General features: G+C 38.9%; 1 protein-coding gene across 5 annotated transcripts in view; it reads right to left on the bottom strand.

The window, feature by feature from the left end:
• MAPK10 (mitogen-activated protein kinase 10) overlaps positions 1-12244 on the bottom strand; it is a 363104-nt gene extending 350860 nt beyond the window's left edge. For 3 of the 5 annotated variants that reach the window (XM_004390409.2, XM_004390407.1, XM_023725324.1), the window contains exon 1: positions 6140-6256. The gene's annotated coding sequence lies outside the window, so the exon portion shown is untranslated. Of the gene's footprint in view, positions 1-6139; positions 6257-11839 lie in introns of those variants that run through there. The other 2 variants (XM_004390406.3, XM_004390408.3) reach the window with 2 other exon arrangements.
• Between the last annotated feature and the right edge of the window lie 504 nt (positions 12245-12748).

The following is a 12748-nucleotide window of genomic DNA, read 5'->3' as shown; positions in this document are numbered from 1 at the left end:
TTCAGTAGATTGGAGTGACATAGATGCATTTCTATCAAGCTCCCTGATGGCGCTCATGCATTGAATCCCCAGACCTTTATTTGAGTAGCAAAAGTCTTAAGGAATGACTGAGAACTAAGTAAGTAAGAGATTGTGGTTGTTGTTAGGTGACATCAAATCAATTTCAACTCATCACAACCTCATGGGACAGAGTAGAACTGCCCCATAGGGTTTCCTAGGCTGAAATCTTTAAAGGAGCAGGCCTCCAGGTCTTTCTCCCACAGCGCAGCCGGGTAGGTTTGAACAGCCAACATTTAGCTTGGTAGCCAAGCGCTTAACTGTTGTGCCACCAGTGCTGCTTAAGTAAAGGATGGGTGGAGTGAATTACAAGTAGACTAGGCAGTATAAAGTAAATCACAGAGGTAAGAATCACCTGAGTGTGTGCAAAAGAAACTGAAGCAATTTAAGAGGTTATCAGTGTCTAAATTGGGGATGAACAGGTGGATGGCATAATTTAAGGAGAAGGAAATTCATTTAAAATATCAAAGAACCTTTAAGCACAGCAGTAACATAAAAACAACTGCAGATCAGATAAAAGCATCTGGTGGCTTCATTGGTAGAATCAGAGAGTCTTAGGCTGGGATCTCTAAAGGAGCAAAACCAGTGAAGTGTATATGTATATATATACATATATATATATACGTATATATACGGAGAGTTCTCCCCCCCTCCAAGGAAATGGCTCACACAGTTGTGGAGGCTGGCAAGTCCCAAATCCATGGGTCAAGCATCAGGCTGGAGGCTTCTCCTGTCTCAAGTGGGTGCAGGGGCTGACGAACCCAAAATCGGCAGGTCGGACAGCAGGCTGTTGGCTCACGTGACTGTGGGGGCTGGCAAATCCCCAAATCTGCAGGTCAGGTGGCAGGCTGCTGGCTCACATCCCAAGAACCAGAGTTCAGAGGATGACAAGTAAGATGCAGGATTGAGAGAGGGCGAGCTTTGTCAGAACATCCATATATATTGAATGCAGGGCACCCCCCCCCCCACACCCAGGAAATTCCCCTTTCAACAGATTGGCTTTGCTCACAACAGATCACATTACGGATGATTATTACATCATATCTGCTGAACCACTGAGAATCACTGCCTAGCTGGTTGACACATAACTTTAACCATTACAAGTGGCAAGAAGATAACATGTGAGGCTACTTTAAATAAACCTGAGAAAGATGATGATGAGAGTCTAAATTATGATAGTGACAACAAATTTAGATCAAAGGGGACTGATTTGAGAAATGTTTAGGAAATAAAATTTTTTTATTGTATTTTCACTTACTAATTTAAAAATTAGAGAAGTTGTTTATTTCTTTACATTTTTTGTAGGCCTGGTATCTATTCTTAATCTGGCACTTGGTAACATGTATTTTAGCACCAGTATCCACATCTTAAAACAGTGAAGAGTTGGCCCAAATGAACTCTTTAAACCCTAAAATGTATGATACTATAAACTAAATTAATCTCTTACTGCATCATTGAATCATAAGATTTATTCTTATCACCTACCACAATGCCTGGAATGTAAATACTGTTATTTTTACGCAAATAACACACGCCTTCTACATTTGTTTGCCAACTGTTCCCTCCTCTCGTGAGAAGTTTCATAAGCACATTATGCTAATTTTTTACAGCAACCTGAAAAAAAATTTAGCATACCGGTGCTTATGAAAATACCTCACAAGGGGAAAGAGAGGTTGGAAAACAAACTTACAAGGCACATGTTATTTGCATAAAAATACGGTATACATTGTATGATTAATTTTGAATCTAGCTAGTGAACAGGTATTAAAACTTGAGACTTTTCAAATTCTCCCTCTTCATCAACCAATGCATTCATTACCAAGTCCAGTTACTTTGTACATATGCCCTAGTGGCAATTCCTTTGTTTATGCACTTATTATTTCTTAACTGCATTACTGCAATAGCAATCTAATCCCCCTCCAAACACTGTTTGAAAAACTGAAGAACTCAGGAGTCAGAAAGACCTGGGCTTGAATACTAAGTCCACTGCTTCTTAGCTGTGTAAATGTCAGGAAGTTATTTAACCTCTCCAGACCTTAGTTTCCTTGGCTGTAAATCATGGAGATGATACAAGGATTTAATGTTCATAAAGCACGTAGCACAGTGCCTGTTACACAGTAAGAACTCAATTGTTGTTGTTGTTAGTTGCCTTCTAGTTGATTCTGACTCCTGGTGACTCCATGTGTGCAGAGCAGAACTGCTCCACAGGGTTTTCAAGGCTATGACCTTTCAGAAGCTAATCACCAGGCCTGTCTTCCAAGGTGCCTCTGAGTAGGTTTGAACCACCAACATTCTGGCTAGTAATCAAGCACTTAACCAGTCAGGTACTCCAAGAACTCAATAAATGCTAGTTATTGTTTTGAAAAACAAATTTCATGAAGACTTGAGCAGGCACTTCACAAAAGAGGAAAATCAAATGACTAGTAAAAAGATTAAAACTTTCTTCTTCGTTAGAAAACAGAAAAATACAAATTAATACTTCTATGAGTACAATTATGTACTGAGTGGTAAAATCTAAGAACTTGTAAATCAAGTGTTGAGGATGTGGAGCTTCTCGTATACTACTGGTGGGATTATAAACTGATGAAACCAACTAGGAAAATATTTTGGCATTATTTAGTAAAACTGGAGGAAAACAAAACCAAACCCATTGCCATCAAATAAACTCTGACTCATAGCGACCCTACAGGACAGAGAAGAACTGCCCCATAGAGTTTCCAGGGAGTGGCTGGTGGATTCCAACTGCTAAACTTTTGGTTAGCAGCCAATCTCTTAAACATTGTGTCACATACCTAAAACCTCAGCATTTCCTTTCCTCAATATTTATCCTAGAGAAGCTCCTGCACATGTGCAGTAGAATCTATGAGCAGTAACGTTTATATTAGCATATAAAGTAATATAGAAACAACCCAAATGTTCATCAGCAGTAGACTGGATAAGTAAATGTTGGTATATTCATAAAGTAGAATATTATAAATGATTTTAATGAATAAACTACATTTACTACTCATGCATCAACATGGAAGAATCTCACACACGATTTTTAGCAAAATAATCAGGTGATTAAGAATACATATTGTTCAAAAGGAAGAAAATGCATAAAAGAATTCCAAATTTTCATGGACTCCAGACTTTCTGGAGTCCATGAAAGCTGGATAAACCCCTGAAACTATTGCCCTGAGATAACCGTTATACTTTAAACCAAAAATATCCCCTGAAGTCTTCTTAAAACCAAACAATAGTTTAGCTTAACTAGTAAAGAATGACTGCCTTGAGCATTGTGATCTTTCAAGGTCTATCTACATGGGATCAGACTGACAACAGCAACTCAAAAGATTAAATAGGAACTTCAGGGGGCAATCAGTTCATGTGAATTTGGAAGGAACAACTCAGAAAAGGAGGGTGAGAATGGTTGCGCAACTCGAAGAATGTAAGCAATGTAACTGAATTGTACATGTAGAAACCTTTGAATTGGTGTATGTTTTGCTGTACATATTCTCAACAACAACAAAATAAATAAAATAAAATTTAAAAAAGAATATATATTGTTGTTAGTTGCCGACAAGTCATTCTGACTCATGGCAAGCCCACGTGTGTCAGAGTAGAACTGTGTTCCACAGGTTTTTCAAGGCTGTGACTTTTTGGAAGCAGATTGTCAGGTCTGTCTTCAGAGACGGCTCTGGGTAGATCCAAACTGCCAGCCTTTTGTCTAGTAATCAAGCACTTAACCGTTTGTGATACCCAGGGATTCCAAGAATATATATATACACTGTAAGTATATGGAGTTCAAGCATAAGCAAAACTGAGCATTACTGTTCAGAGATGCACACACAGATGGAAAACCTACAAAGAAAAGCAAGGAGATGAGTATAACAAAAGGCAGGATAGTGGTTAGTGGTTACCCCTTAATGGGGAAGGAAAAGGATGGGGTATGAAAAGGCATACAGAGGTTTACTGGGACCATATTCCCTAACATGGGTGGTGGTTGTAGAATTTTACTTTATAATTATTCTTTAAATTCTACGTATGTATGTGTATCTTCTAGGTGTATGATGTATTTCATAATTTAAAATAAGTCTGATCATGTATTTCTCTTATTTAAAATCTTTCAATAGCTCTTCATTGTGGAATAAAATCCAAACACATTAGCTTTGTCAAAAAAAGCCTTATGTCTCCTGTTCAGTTTCATCTCTGCCATTCCCATTTATGCTCTGGTCATAGTATCTACTGCTCCCAAATAATCATGCTCTCTCAAGCCTCTGGGTCATAGACAAATGTTCCCACTCTGCGGTGATTCCTCCTTTCTTCTGGCTAACCTCTCACTGTTCTTAACATTCAGCTAAAATATTACCTCCTTTAGGAAGCCTTCCTTGATAAATCCCCACCCCCAGCCTGTGTTAAATTCTCCCCTGCTGTGCTTCCTTTAATCTACACACTTCCTAGCACTTTATAAGTACCACACCCTTTAGAATATATCTACTCTTTTAATTGCACATTTTATTGTAAGTACCACATTCTTTAGACCGAAAGCTCCTTTAAGGCAGGGACTGCGTCTTTCATCTATCGCAAAAACTGTGCATGATAACTACATCACAGATTCTCAATAAATGTTTACTTAATTGATAAAAGTTTACATTAGGGTCAACATATTTTTTCTACATCACACAGTGCAACATGTAGTGCAAAGTATTAGGTTTAACTATATAAAATTGACCTTATTTTAGGTCAAAAATGGTTGGTTATTGACAATTACATATGATATACCCTTTATAACAAACGTGCATTGAATACATTTTGATTAACCACGGCATAGTGATGACTGTGATATTTGCTTTCTCAGTATCATTGTAGGCAGTGATGAAAACCCTGATGTGAAATAACCATATACAATTATTTTCATCAGTTTTCTGCAATTAAAGGCTATGCGTTAACTCACAGGCAGGGCTTTGAACCAGTTCTTTCCAGTTTGAACCCCTGCTAAGGAATTGCATTTCCACCCCAGATATACTGAATCAGAATCTACATTTTAACAAGATCTCCAGGTGATTCTTATGTATAATAAATTCTGAGAACCACTGCTCTACTAGTGGTTCTCAGAATTGGTCCCTAACCAGCAGCATTAGTATCAGCTGGGAACTTGTTAGAAATGCAAATTCTCAGCAGGGGTTCTAACCAGAACGGACTGGACCTGTTCAAAGCCCTGCTCACACCTGCGCAGAGTTATATAACCACTAGGCAAGTGAAAGACAGATATTGATCACCAGTTCAAAACAGCTTCATTTGAAGTCTTACAAGCACCCCTGTCATACCTTATTTCTCAAAGATGTTACTTAACAGATTATAACTCATTCATCTCTGCTGGAGTCTATTGATTACTGACTTCAGTCTCTATGAAGCATCAAATATTTGATTAAAAAAGATATTCTGTGTGTGCTGATATTTTTATAAAATAATAAGACACTTTCAAAATTTTTCCAGCAAGGCAAAGCAACTGGATCTATTTTTAATATTGTTTTGATTAAGCAAAAGAATTTGTAGACTAAAATATCCACAAGTTGAGCTTTATAAAACTGTGATATGATTTCTCTTATTTCTGAAGATTTAACTGTTAAGTTATATATATATATACACACACACATACACACACACACACACACACACACATACACTATGTTGAAAGGAATTGAGCATCATAATTTTACCCAGAACCAATTTTTCTCCTAGAGGAGTGAATCAATAGAACATAGAATTATGTTACACATTATAAGAACCGCTTTAAAATACTGTTACTCAGTCACATGAAATTATTACTTACAGTCATCTTACATCTTACACAGCCTGGGATCACCCGTGGTATCATACAATGCACCTGTGCATCTCAAGACCTGGCACTACTATATGTGGTATTAGTAGTACTGTGCCATCAATTAAACACCCTGCCCTACTGATTTTCACTTTCTTAGTTGCTATTACTTGAAACAGTATTTCTTCAGATCCATACACTAAACCACATGGAATATTTAAATTGGATACGTAGATCATACGTTTCCCAATACGGAACATTTTTAAATTTGCAACTCACCACTGCTCGTATGATTTCTCATCTATAGGAAATGGGTCTAATTCAACAGCTTCTTGCATGAGTTGCCATAACGAAGATCGGAGATGGTCCTGCTGTTGGTGTTTCTCACACTAGCCTAAAACCAAAATCAAAAGACATGCGAGTTTGATTTTAAGTTTGAAATGAGAATTACACGTGCATTTAGAAAACAAAAAGACTTAAATCAATGAAAATTGATCACAAAGGGGGGATGGGGTAAAACATCCTCAAGGTAGTTAACTCTGCTAAGAATTTATGACAAGCACAAGAACTTTCCGGTCATCAACACCAAAGTAGCTAGATATTTTAAAATCTGAGCATAAACCCAATTAGTCATTGTTATTTTGGTTGGTATATTTGATTTTATGATATAAAGCACCCCACCCTCCTCAACTGGGGCAGCTCCACTATCACATATGTTTACATATGTATATTTACATATTCTGCTTTTCCTATAAGATTTCATTAGAACAGTGGGTTACATAGCTACCCAGAAGAGGAAGAGGAGAAGTTTGAAAACCTCTGAAGTCTGTGAAAATAAAGTAAAACAAAACTGAAGTTGAACTAAAGATGAAAAGGGACCTGTGTTTATGATCATCCATAATATGATCTAGTTTCAAACCTGCTTTTCAACCTGATCACCTGTTACTTCTCAACATTATATTGGACCCTATTCTCCAGGACTATGCCAGTTTCCAATGCACCATTTCCATTGTAAAACCATAAGTTCTAATTTCTGGTTTGGAAAGTATGGTCACCGTATTCACATTAAACCTCTACCTTACTACTACAGATGCAAGTCTAGTTCCTGGACAGGTACTTACAACTGCAGCTAGGCATACCTCCCCACCACCCTCCAGCCCCAGTCATCCCAATGTCACCTCCATCATTTCAATGGAGGTGAATTTCATTCTCCTTTGACTTCCTGTTGCACTTACTGTCAAACCACTAATATGATTGCTTAATCATATGCCACCGTCATTGTTATTTAAGTTTCTGTGTATACCTTATCTCCTCAAATGACTATAAATTCCCCACTGTAGAATCTTTGGGTTACACTTCCCAACTTCTTTCTCACAGCACTTAGCAAAGAACTATGTACACGGGAGATATTCATTCAACAATATTTATTGTGTCCCTACGTGACGGATGGAGTCCCGGGTGGTGCAAATGGATAAGTACTCAGCTTCTAACAGAAAGATTGGCAGTTCGAACCCATCCAGAAGCACCTCAGAAGAAAATCTTGGTGATCTGCTTCCAAAAAATCACAGCCATGAAAACCCTATGGAGTGCAGTTCTGCTCTGAAACACGTGGAGTCACCATCAGTCAGAACTGACTCAGTGGCAGCTGTGTTTGGTTGTAGTTTACGATGGGCCAGACAGACACAGTCAATCCCTGACAGAAACTCAAATTTAGTAGAGGATACCAGAACCAGTTGCCATGCAGTCAAATCTGACTTATGGAGACCCCACGTGTGTCAAAGTAGAACTGTGCTCCATAGGGTTTTCTACAGCTCAATTTTCTGAAGTAGAATGCCTGGTCTTTCTTTTGAGGTGTCTCTGGGTGGACTCGAACCTCCAAACTTTCGGTTATCAGCCAAGTGCCTTAACGATCTATACCACCCAGTGACTTCAGTAGAAGATACAGACACTGAATAGGCAATTATTGTGATGTGTGATAAGTGCTGTGGTGGAGAAAGTAAAGACACTGATTAAAGATTGCCACGTAAACAGACCTAAGAGCTTGACTTCACTATCATTACTTTCATATCCTATTTCCAATGTAAAAGAAGTGGGTAATTACTTAAAAAACAAAAACAAAACCCATTGCCATCAAGTCAGTTCTGACTCATAGCAACCCTATAGGACAAAGTAGAACTGCCCCATAGGATTTCCAAGGAGCAGCTGGTGAATTTGAACTGCTGACTTTTTGGTTAGCAGCCTGAGCTCTGAACCAGTACGCTGCCAGGGCTCCCATTTTCAGGAAGTACACAGAAAACCCAGGCAGGTTAACATCTACAAACCAGGAGGCACTTTTACTTCTATGAAGACAAGTCACTAAGATGACTTTCTAATACTTTTAAGTCACTGCTGTTGTTTTCTGCTTTTCACCACAAAAAAAGTAGCAAAAATACCGTTTATTACTAAGCAGACTCTTCTGCAAAGGCCTAACTGCCCCATAGAGGAGCTTCGTCTTAGTCTGACACACCATACGGGGGTTTAGAGCAGCTGTGGTTAGGGATGCTCCTGAGCCATCAGTCACTTTTTTCCATTCGGACCTTTAATTCTCATTCCCAGGAACACTATCTCTATAATCCTATGAGTTTTACATCTCACAGTCACCAGGGAAAAGATCAGTGAGAAAGGTCATAGTGACTTGTTATGAATCCAAAATATCAATTAAACTACAAAATTCTTTACCAAAAATAGGTATAAGTTTCAAGTCTACTTTTCAAACCTAAAATGCTTCTATTTAGGGATTATTAACATCACCTGGGGTTTCCACTGAGCAGAGTTTCCACCAAGATACACAATAATAAATGAAGCTTCCCTCCATTAAATACAGAAAAAAATAGTACCCAAAACATACAGATTTTTCATTTTCCCCTTCTTTGCCTTGATTTGTTTGAAAGACAAAATTTACCCAAACTGAAAAATCTTAATCAAAAACCTTACAACTTTGCTATGAAAATATGTACAGATAGGTAAATTTCTGAAAACATGGGCTCCAATTCTAAATTACATTTTCTTTTTCAAACAATCAATATGCAGCATGATCTCTTATCTGAATCAGCACTACAGTCTCATCTCAGACTTATGTAATACAATAAACACATCTAATATGCTAAAGGAACAAAATGGATCATGTTCTTCTTTACCAATAATCCTTTCCCTCCCAACAGTCTATGGGCGCAACTTTTTCTACGAGTCCTTAGTCCCACAGTACCAAGTAACAGATACTTGTGTGGTGGAGAGAGAGGTGAGGCCGTCAGCAAGCCTGCAGCAAATACAGCATCTTACTCCATTCCTGGCATTGCTGGACACTTTGTGCCTGTTTTTTGCTTAAGTGTTGCAATGTCCAACCAAAAGCTTAAAAAAAGACGACAAAAGAAAATAGTAGGGGAAATGGAGAAAGAATTTAAAATGTCAATTTGTTTACTTATTCTAATTGAAGGAAGTCTCTCTTGGTTTGAGCCCATTATTCTAATAAGGAACCAAGCAATCATTTTCGATTTGAACACAGCAGTTCTACTAAAAGTCCTTTAGCTATAAACATGACCTGAAGTCAGGACTAAAGCAGGAAGGGAAGCATCTGCCAGTATGTTTAACAAACAAACAAACAAAAAACCTATTTGTCTTTATCTTATATCATCAGTATAAAAAGACTTTGTAACTAAGCCTATATCCAAAGAAATAGATTCATTTACATGAAGCCAAAATAAAACTTTAAAAAATATATACGTATGCCTTTAAACATTGTAGTCTTTTTCAATTTATTTAGGTTAAGCAGGTTCGTTTTGTTTATGCTATTCCTATAGGATATACTGACAAGGGAAATTCTACACATGTTTCTGTCAAAGTAAAATATATATACATATTATAACAGCCTTGATCAACTCTCAGTTCATTCTAACCTTGAAAAACATTGAACATGTGCTACGAAATCATTAAACACTAATAGCTGCAGACATACCAGACAATGACAGCAAAAACACACTCGGTCCCTCTGGGATCTGTTCACAAACATCGCTTTCCAGCATGGCAAACACACTCCTCCCAACAGCAGATGCTGTTCTGGGGCAAGCAAGCAGGAAGCTGGAGGCAGCTGATTTTTCCACTCTACATGTGATTTCTTACTGCCTCATCATCAGGAATCTTTTTACAGAAACTGCCAAGATTTTTGTAAGCTCAGGAGCCCATCCTATTAAAGATACTTTACTACAACAGCAAGGAGTGATATGCAAATACAGACTCTTTAATATCTAAGGTCATACTACCTTTGTCATCTGATTTTCTAGTTCCATGGTAGGGAAGAGAAAAACCAGCTTGCTCCCTTTGATACAATAAGCTAATCCAGTACTTTATGTCAATTTTAGGGGTAAGATCAAGGTAGAGAGGGGGAATACATACCAGAAGCAGCAAAACTGCTATAGCTCCAAACTGTACAGCCCCTAAAATCCAATGATTCCCAAGTGAGCTGGAAGCTTGTGAGCTCCTTCATGAGCATCACCATCTATATTTACATAGAAGCTCACCTAAGGTAGGAAATTTGCAGACGCCTCTCTCAGAGGAATGATCATTCCTACAACCATTTTAAAGGTGTTGATCAGCATTCTATGAGACTTTTCTGGGTTCGACAACCAGCAGATTAGGGACAGAGGTAGAAACTGGGCCTTGAGCTGGCATTGTCTGCTGCATTTATACCCATTTTCCTTCCATCTGAACTGAGGTGTGCCCCATATGACTTAGTCTGCCTCTTTCCAGTTCTTTCATGAAAGTTATAGTCAGCCCAGCAGAAGCAGGCAGGGCTGCTGTAAGACACTGAGAGGCTCTGCAGCAAAGGCAGTCCATGTAAACAGCCTTGTGATGCTTCAGAGCAGACTGCCCTGGGATAAGCCATTCTTTTGCTGTGGCTAAATTTCAGTGCCCTGGAAAGTATTTTTTTTCTTTAAGGGGGTAAAAGCAGAGACAGACCCTTGATTTAAATGTAGGAACAAAAAAAAAGAAAGAGAGAAATACATATATATATTTTTAAAATATCTATCACCTGATTTACTTGAAGATTTTGCAGTAAGTCACATTTATTTTGCTGTACAAACAGATTCTGATAAACACATTGCCCCGCTAGTTTTGAATAATATATCTTTTTTTTTTTTTCTTTGCAGAAGGAGCTCTGACATTTCTAGGGGACACAGTATCCCAGCATAGAATACCTGGGAACCTTGCCATTAAATTTAAAAAAAAAAAATGATGCCTGCTGTGACTAGCGGATCACTTTCTTAAAGGGAACCCTTACCTATATGACTGCAGTGACAATTTTTCTTCTTAACTCTAACCTGATCCCTGTTCTGTGTTCTCTCTCTGGCCCAAATTTAGCCTAGAGTCTCTCTGCAAGAGTAATGCCATTAGTTTTGCAGCTAAAAATATATATCATTCCCTACTAAAATATGTAAATATGTCCCATAATATTTACTTAAGTTACACTTCTCAGGAGATAAAAATAAATGCATACTTAAGGGCATTATTTTTAATTTCCTATGGAATCCATATCATTTCTCAGAAATGGGACTGAGGTCAGCACTTCTAACAAGCACTGCTGCTTTCTCTCTCTCTCTCTCTCTCTCTCTCTCTCTCTCTCTCTGTCTCTCTCTGTCTCTCCTGTAGCTCTGCATTGGTCTAAAACCCCTGGTCACAATAAGAATGCTCCCTCCCACCCTCTGCCACCCTTCACTCCAAACAGAGAGGTTGCAACACGCCCAAGTCTGCAGAAAGATGCTCCGCACTGAGGCAAAGGCTGGTGGCTTCTTTCCTCAGCGGTAATTCACTTCATTAACCTGCTTTCCACCCCATCTCTCCCCTCCTCCCATCACTCGCTCTCCTGCCCCACCAGGAGTAATCAATAGCCATCATCCCACCCTCCAGAAACAGTTTAGAACCCGGAATGAGCAAAGAGCCACCTACCATTCCGTGCCTGAGAACTACGATCCTGATCCGGCAGTGTTTGCCCCCAAAATCTCCCTACTTGTCTTTCATTAACCACATTCCAAACTGTAATAACGAAGAGATTCTTTGGAAGTGGAGAGATTGCTTAAAATTAACGATGGATAGGTAATTTACAAGAAAATTCAATCTTAAAGTCACTCAAAGCCCCTGGAAATTGAGGCGTGAGGAGAAAAAAAGAAAACTGTAAAAACGTAAAAAGAAAAGAAAAAGGTAAGCATATAACAAGCACCATCCACCCCCATAAAAATAAAATGAGAAAGGTCGGTTTTAAAAAAAGAAGAGTGCCTTGCTGAATCACCCTCTTTCACTGCCTGGAAACCATTGTGCAGCGTGATGCTGCCTGTACCATTGTGGAAACCTACCAGAGGAGACGGTTAAAGGGCTTGGGGAATGGGATTGCTATGGCAACTGAAAGGAGCACACGTGACGTCAAAGCCCACAGAGGTCTAGGGAGGAGTAGGAGGGGGAAAGGGAAAAGAGGAAAAAGTCTAGGTGCGGCTACAGATACGGTGTTTTCCGGTGAAATGAGGACCAGGCAAAATGTGAAGGAATAGAGTTCGTGGGCACCCAGCGTCAGCAAGGTAACTACGATATCAAGGAGCCGGTCTGCACAACCAGGAGAAATAATCTCCTCTATGTAGATCCGGCCGTTTGCACAGCGGTACTGAGGAACAAATACAGGCAAATCAGAACACCACTGGAAATGCGTTCAATCTGTTTTTCAACTATCTCAGGTTTTTACAAACAGCACAAAGAGATATACGCGATCTCTAAATGTCAAGACAAGCAAAAGATTGTAGAAACCCCAAAGGAGAAATTGGAGTCCCTCCTGAACCCCAGAGGTCATTTGTACAGCTCTGTTCCTCT

The sequence above is a fragment of the Trichechus manatus genome, unplaced genomic scaffold, assembly GCF_000243295.1.
Source record: "Trichechus manatus latirostris isolate Lorelei unplaced genomic scaffold, TriManLat1.0 scaffold00296, whole genome shotgun sequence".
NCBI lineage: Eukaryota > Metazoa > Chordata > Mammalia > Sirenia > Trichechidae > Trichechus > Trichechus manatus.
This window is presented reverse-complemented; position numbering and strand designations above follow the sequence as displayed.